The sequence below is a fragment of the Dermacentor variabilis genome, chromosome 2 (assembly GCF_050947875.1).
Source record: "Dermacentor variabilis isolate Ectoservices chromosome 2, ASM5094787v1, whole genome shotgun sequence".
Classification (NCBI taxonomy): domain Eukaryota; kingdom Metazoa; phylum Arthropoda; class Arachnida; order Ixodida; family Ixodidae; genus Dermacentor; species Dermacentor variabilis.
In genome coordinates this window covers 167,083,476-167,092,014 of record NC_134569.1, presented here as the reverse complement: position 1 = coordinate 167,092,014, position 8,539 = coordinate 167,083,476, and positions in this window count along the sequence as shown.

Here is an 8,539-nt window from a genome sequence, read left to right as displayed (position 1 = left end):
GGTCTGGCATTGGAAAACGCAGGGAAGGAATTTCGCTTGCAGAGGCTCGACGGGGCGTGTGGATAGAGTCTCGCAATGCAGTCGATCTCGCCTCCTGAAATCATGGGTTCGTGGCACTGAAATATTTCTAACTTGGCTACTAATGGGAGCCGATATGGAAAGTTTTTTTTTTTTTTTTGCGGCAGAACGCTTCCTAGAGAACACGTAACAATTTTCAGCGCATAACCAAAATTTGCCATGTGGCCTGGTGAGGGGCCCTTTAAGTGAGTTAAAAAAAAAATAATCGAACATCCCTAATGCGGAAATAGGGGACATAATAAAAAAAGGGTCCGTTAAAATTTGCACAAGAAGGTACATTTAATATTTGCACAAGCACAATTTGTTTCTTGTGACTCAGTTTATATTGTAGCTGGTAAGCGACTGTAATAGCGTTTTGCGTCAAAAAAGCAAAAAAGAACCGAAAAGAACCGAGAGCGCACAAGCGTAATAAAAAAAGGCGTTGGCATAACAAGGGATAGCTCTCGATTACAAGTGAACTGAAAAATGGTAGCAGTGAGCATATCAGGCAAATTGCGAATGCAGTAAACCTGTATATCGGGATGATTTGAAGTGTACTTGTAATTTACGGCAAGCACAGGAAACCAACTAACTGGGTGGATGTGCTTAAGTGCATTTTGAGCATACGAATAAATATATAAACTGAAACAATGTGAAAGGGCATTTCCCCAATGATGTTCCGGTGTGATGTTAATATTGAAATGTCGTTGACAAGTTTTGGTTAACATTATTAAACTTGGTTTGGTGCACTCAACGATAGCAGTAGACAAGGAACGGAATCACTAGCCTGCAGGCTGCAATAATGCAATCTAAGAATTAGGACTGCAATGTTTCACGGTTATGGTGGGTAGAAAGGGTCGGTGGGAGCAACCCGCCACTAGGAGCCCGTTACGCAGTCATAAATGGCTCTCTGCGGTAACGTGCGAGTCGCATAGGAGGTAACCTTACGTCCGTTTCCCGAAGGAGCAACAGTCGAAGCAGCAGTTTATGTTTATTTCGCGCACTGTTGCCCTGTACTGTCTCATGCAAATATCATCATGTGCATGCCTACAGAAGTGTTACGATGCCGAAACTTACCAAGCTTCTTTCTTACATAAAAAGAACCTCCTGGTAATTCAAAGATGCGCTGCGTATGTCTAACACTTAGACTGTAAATTGTGCAGCCTGTGTCTGCCTGCGTCCGTTTCGCTCTGATTCCGTGTGGTTACTGTTTTTAGTCGGGCTATCACTTCTATAAATTTACTGTTTAGCGCCAGACGAACTGACCAGGTCCGGATTTTCTTTAATGCTATCACTGATCTAATACGTGAGTGTCTTGTCTGGCACTTGTCTAACCAAATACGTGCATGACGCCAATAGTGTTGTACTACAGCAAACCACGTATAACTCCAGGCAGACCTTTACCCGTTAGTACCGATTTTCGACGACCGAGAATTGTGCTCGCCAATATAGGAATTGAAATGTTGCTCGTCTTTCTGGATAAAAGTTCGCCTCCTAAAAACTTATGTTATTAAGTCACAGTTTTGTTAGCATTGTGCCCCCAAACACGACTATAGCGTGACACATGGTGGAAATGTTTCCTCGTTCCGAAGCACTGACAAACAAAAATATGTCGACGCTGTGACGAGCGTGTGATGACGGCAGCATGAGAGACCCGGCATGGCGACAGTGGGACGGCTATGCGGCCCGTATGGAGAAGAATAAATTTCAGGTAGGTCAGACACTACGACTGTGAAAACGGAGAGAGCCAAAGAAAGCTAACGCTTTAAAATAAAAGAAAATGCCACTTCCCCGGTTTGCTATTGGTAATTCTTTTTTTTTTTTTTTTGTAGTGCTCAGCTAACGTGGACACGGTATTCTGCTTAGACATCATATTTTTCTCCTTGTGTTGAGGTTACTTCCGATAGCTATTTCATCGCCGACACATTTGCAATTGGTATTTGGCCGCAACGAACAGAACGGACCGGCAACTTGCGAAGAGAGAAAGCGAGCGAAAGTGCCAGAAGGCTCACCAGGAACTACGCGCGGCGCCACACACACACACACACACACACACACACGAAAAAAAAGCGATAGGCGACTTCCACAATAGGCGACTTTTTGGTTCATTTGATGCCACAAATATTATAAAACAATAAACACGGCTCTCCAGAATGTCGCCCGTTTATACGCGTTTATACGCCTTTGTCGTACACGATAGCTAACCAGATTCCTCACGATGCTATGGCCTGAAGTGCCACCTCGTCGCCAGTCTCGTCTTGTTTAAAACTTGGTCAGAATAAGTCCTCGTGATTTCTGTAATAACCTGAAAATTAGGTTGCGCGAATGAAAGCGTTCGAATTGAATGAAAACAGGAAATAATGACCACGCGGCTTTGCGCGCCCTCTTTTGTGTCCGCTACGCCTATCGTAGGCCCTCCTTCCGCTAAGGACCGACAGATGGGGCCAGCGACGCACGACGGCGCCAAATTCAACATTGCACGCCGATCGACCCGTTCTCTTTCGAGGCACCAAACAAGGAACAGTGGAGGTAAAGCTAGAATGCCAAGGTACACCCAACAAATTTACGAAAGGAAACGTTAAAATAAAGAGAGTCGAATCGACGAAAGAAAACTACAACGAAAAGCTGCGAATATGAAACGAAGAAAAATATGGAGTTCCCACAGACCGCGGCAATCGATGCTATGCAGAGCCTTTTGCAAGTAGCTTGCCATCCCAGTTTGTGTAGAGTTTTGCAAATCATTAGCAGACGGTATAACGTGTTTGTGTAAAGAGAGAAATTGTGTCTGGCGCGAGCGAGTGCGACGACAGCAGAAAGGCGACGGCGGTTGCCGCTATCACCAGCGAAGAAACGGTACTACCACTTTTGTTGCGACTTGGCCCCATCATGAAAGTATACCGTCTCATGATACATATCGTTCCAAAGCGCTATCCCCGACGAGGAAGTTACTCGAGAAAGCACGCCGATCTTAGAGTGTCTCATAGTGTTTCAAACGACACAGAGACCAGGTTCTCACCATTTGCATGACGCATGCAAACGGGGCACAACGCAGTACATACACGTTTGTATTTAGGCCCCGTAACGACGGCGAAGTAGGTACTCCATCTGGTGCAGATAGGTGAGGAGATATCGTATATCGTCGAGCCAATACACTTGTTCGCAATGCAATGATCTCCAACGCAGACGCAGGCGCAGTGTGAAGGCGACCCTAACTACTGACGACGACGGCGCGAGAGCGCGGGGAGGCATCTAAACCATGTATGGCATTATGCTTTGCAGAAATTCTCGGGGGTGTTTGTAGCAGTCAAGCGATAGCTTCACTGCGTCAAATTGTGGTGATATCCAATTTTGCGTAACGTGAGCTTGTATAAGGACAATGACAAGACGACGATGCGACGATGTTATGACTACGGTGTAATGCCCCGTTCACACTGAAAAATTGCCAGTTGGTGATACCATTGGCGACAAAAAAGTACCCTCGTTATGCCGATAGATACGACACCTATTTTCATCTCCAGAAAAAAGCATCGCTTGCCATAAGCGCAGCAGCAGCAGCGAGCGAAGCTACCTTCGTGCGGTCTATATATGGCTTCAACTTAGGAGTGACGAGAACACAGCGCGCACAGAGATATAAGCGCTCTGCAGATTATTTTAAAGATACGGCTCGCGCGGCTATGCAACGTACTTAATTGTTGACGGTGTCGTAGCTGCCCCCACTCCCTACCTCCCATACCCCCACGGCCTTACGCGCGACGGAAGGCGGTGCTCCCCGCTTTCTTTCATTGCGAGCGCCAGATTGAGCCGCGATTGTTTGTGTCCTTTGCATGCTTTCACTCGCACATACAGCATACGACGCGCGGCGGCGGTGTTATCGCCCTTGAATTGTGAGGCAAACCTCCATGGAGCGAACTATTGCGACGAATTTGATGTCACGCATAATCCAGCGCGGAGCGCCACAGCGTATTCGTCACACCATACTCCATGCAACCGCGTAGTGCCGGTAGCTTCGTATGCGCTGTGCTTTCGACGTTCCGTTCGCGTAGCAGCGACAGATACGCGGATGTCAATTGGCTCACGGCTGTTGCCGCGATTCTTAACTCCACCGTTTTCGCAGACCGCTTCCGCTGTCATTGACTGACATCTGTTCATGTTTACCTGTGCACGTGTGTCACCGCGCTGCTTAATTTACTTAAAACACGTTGACAGGCTAGTTGGTTTGAATCCATGATAGAAGCGGTAAGCGTGACTGAACAAGGAAATAGAAGCGGACACGGAAGGACCGCGCTGTCTCGGTGGGTCTGATTCTTTCTGCGTCCTTATTGAGTCACGCTTACACATTATACCATTGTTAATTTAGTCAGTAAGCGAATGTTTAAAGTTTATACGGCCGATAAAACTACTATACTTACTTCGTATAGCTATCTACTAAATCACTATCGCAATCGGCGCTTCGCCTTTCTGGCGGAACTGGGAATTTTTTTACACGCAAAATAATGAATGAATGAATGTTTGATGTTTTGTGGCGCAAGGGCCAAGTATGGCCAAAGAGCGCCATGTCCGTGTTAATGGGCTTGCAGTGAAATTATGAGTTCGATGAAGTTGGTGTGACGTGGCTGTAGAGGGGCCTTAAAAACGGTCGCGCTAAAGCGCGCAAAATCTGTATAATAAGATTATGGCGATGACTTATGACGTGTACTATGAACATTAAGATACATTTAAATAGAATGATACGATGCGTAAAATATCTAAGGTTATAAGATATGCTCGAGCACCACTGCCTCCTTAGAGCCCTTGAAAAAACAAGGGCCTGGAGGCATGTGCTAGGCAAAACCGTTATCGCAGCGGCATCCTCTGGAGCGAGGATGCTCTACGAATTTCTTGGGCATATAACGTGTAGTACGACATCATTTAAGAAGCTCAGGACTGTCTTGTTGTCAAAAAGCGGTTCCTTACCAAGAAACATAACCGGGTGGAGAGGGATGTGATGTTTGTAAGCAAGCGGAAAATGTTTCTTTCTCTCCGTTTCGGCTTCCCGACACTCCAGGAGCACGTGGAGGACAGTAAGCACCTCACCGCATCTACCACAGATTGGAGGTTCACCTCCAGTAAGCAGATAATTATGGGTGCCAAATGTGTGTCCTATTCTGAGGCGACAGAATAGGACATCTGTTCGCCGAGATTTTGTTGGGGAGGGCCAAAAACCTAACTGCGGCTTTATAACGTGCAGTTTATTATTTATCTCTGCGTCCCACATGCGTTGCCAGTGGTTTCGCAGTTTCTTTCGTATGTAAGGTTTCAGATCTGTGAGAGGCACCAAATCAGTATTATTAACAGCAGGGAGTGCAATTGACGTAGCCATCTGGTCTGCCAAGACGTTACCTTCGATTCCCCTGTGGCCGGGTACCCAGCATATGATGATTTGCTGGTTAGATAGATAAGTTTTGCATATGTCGGAATAGACCTCAGTAAGTACAGGATTTTTATGTTTGTAGGGTGACATTAAGGCCTTCACCACACTTAGGGAGTCTGTATATATTACGGCTTTTTGGAGTTTTGTTTTCTTTATATGCTTTACAGCCGACCATATAGCGTAGGCCTCTGCCGTAAAGATACTTGTTTCTGGATGTAGTACATCGCATTCCGAAAAAGAAGGACCGACGGCTGCATAAGATACTCCGGCATGTGACTTGGAAGCGTCTGTGTAGAACTCTGTGCACGAGTGTTTGTACTGAAGTTCTAGGAAATGCATTCGAATTTCTACATCTGGAGCATGCTTTGAAACTTTTAGAAAGGATACGTCACATTCTGTGACCTGCCAGTCCCAAGGAGGTAATAGCTTGGTTGGGCGCATTAAGCGGTGCTCCAGGAGTGGGACATGCATTTCATCGCTAAGCTCCTTCACACGCAGCGAGAAAGGCTGTCTTATAGACGGACGGTTGCGGAAAAGTGTAGCATACGTCATATCGGTAATGGTATTAAGACATGGGTGTTCAGGAATGGAATGCACTTTAAGGAAATAAGTAAAGCTGACGTATGATCTCTGTAAGCGGAGCGGCCACTCATTCGATTCGGCATATAGGCTTTCGATCGGGCTTGTTCTGAAAGCACCAGTGGCTAGGCGGATACCTAGATGATGGACAGGATCCAGCATCCTTAGTGCGCTCGGGGCGGCAGAGTTATACACTACGGCCCCATAATCCAATCGTGACCGTATTAGGCTCTTGTAGAGATTCATTAGACACTTTCTGTCACTTCCCCACGTAGTCTTGGATAGAAGTTTTATTAAGTTCATTGTTTTTAGACATTTTTCTTTGAGATATTTGATGTGTGGAATGAAAGTGAGTCTATCGTCAAGTATAATACCTAGGAATTTGTGCTCTTTGTTGATAGGAATTTGTTGTCCACACAGTTCTAAGCAAGGATCCGGGACCAGGCCTCTCTTTCGTTTAAAAAGTACACAAGAACTTTTGTGAGGATTGATTTTAAATCCGTTTTTCTCTGCCCATTTTGATACTTTGTTTAAACCATGCTGTACCTGTCTCTCGCACACTGCGAGGTTACAGGATTTAAAAGCTATTTGAATGTCGTCCACATAGATAGAGTAGAAAATGGCCGGAGGTAATGAAGCACCGAGCGTGTTCATCTTCACTATAAAGAGCGTGCAGCTAAGGACGCCTCCCTGGGGTACACCAGTTTCTTGTGTAAAAGGACGTGACAGTACATTGCCGACTTTTACACGGAATGTGCGATTGGACAAATAGCTTTCTATGAGGTTTAGGATATTACCATGAATGCCCATTTCTGACAGGTCTCTTAAGATTCCGTATCGCCACGTTGTGTCGTATGCCTTCTCCATATCGAGGAATACGGATAGGAAAAACTGTTTGTGTACAAATGCGTCACGGATGTTTGCTTCTATACGTACAAGGTGATCAGTTGTGGAGCGCCCTTCCCTGAAGCCACACTGATAAGGATCAAGTATTTTGTTCTGTTCAAGGAAATGGATGAGGCGCCGATTTATCATTTTTTCAAATACCTTACACATGCAACTTGTGAGGGCTATCGGGCGGTAGCTTGCCACTGAGGAAGGATCTTTGCCTTGTTTTAAAACAGGGACCACAATGGCTTCTTTCCATGCAGTCGGAAGGCACCCTGCGTCCCAGATAGTGTTGAAAAGTGTAAGTAGTGTAACTTGCGTGTCATTGTGTAAGTTTTTCAGCATTTCATACATGATTCTGTCAGATCCCGGTGCAGAGCTCTTGCATGCGCTCAAGGCAGCTCTGAACTCTGCAATACTAAAAGGACGGTTGTATGGTTGATTTTGACGACATTTTCTGTTGAAAGGCTTACGTTCTTCTATTTGCTTGTATTTGAGGAAGGATTGTGAATAATTTGATGAACTTGACACGTTCTCAAAATACTCCCCAAGTGAGTCTGCCTGGTCTTGTAGTGTATCGCCCTGTGTGTTTACCAGGGGGAGTGAATGTGTTTGCCGCCCTTTAATCCTATTAACTCTGTTCCAGGCTTTGGCCTCATCCCTAAACGAGTTAATACTCGATAAAAACTTGTGCCAGCTTTCTCTTCTGGCCTGTCGGCGGGTTCGCCTGCCTTGGGACTTTATTTTTTTAAAGTTTATAAGATTCTCTGCAGTGGGAGAAGCGCGTAGCAACGCCCACGCCTTGTTCTGATTCTTACGGGCGATCCTACATTCGCTGTTCCACCACGGTACACGTCGTTTGCATGCCAGACCACTCACTTCGGATATGCATTTTGATGCGGCATCTATTATGAATGATGTTAGATACTCTACAGCAGCATCAATTTCTAGAGAAGACATGTCGGCCCATGAGATGTTAGTGAGAGTTCGAAATTTCTCCCAGTCTGCTGTGTCTACCTTCCACCTAGGAGCTTGCGGAGGATATTCGTTTTCTTTAGATGTTCTTATCAGTATGGGAAAGTGGTCGCTCCCGTAAGGATTCTTCGTAACTTCACATTCAAGTTCGAGCAGTATAGACGGGGAAACTATACTAAGATCTATTGAAGAAAATGTTCTGTTTGCTAGAGAGTAATATGTGGGTTCCTTTTTATTCAGCAAGCACGCACCGGAAGGAAAGAGGAACTGTTCAACAAGACGACCTCGCGCGTCTGTACGAGAGTCGCCCCACAGGGAGCTGTGCGCATTGAAATCGCCAAGAACAACATAAGGTTCTGGCAATTCGTCTATAAATGACTGAAATTCATGCTTGTTTAATTTGAAGTGTGGGGGTACATAAAGCGAGCAAATGGTGACGAGTTTATTTAAAAGAACAGCTCGAACCGCCACTGCTTCAAGGGGCGTTCGTAGCTGTAAACGTTGACAGGCTACACTTTTTTGAATTATAATTGCAACACCGCCCGATGATGCGACAGCATCATCGCGATCTTTCCGAAACGTAACATATTGTCGAAGAAAGTTTGTGTATTTTGATTTTAAGTGTGTTTC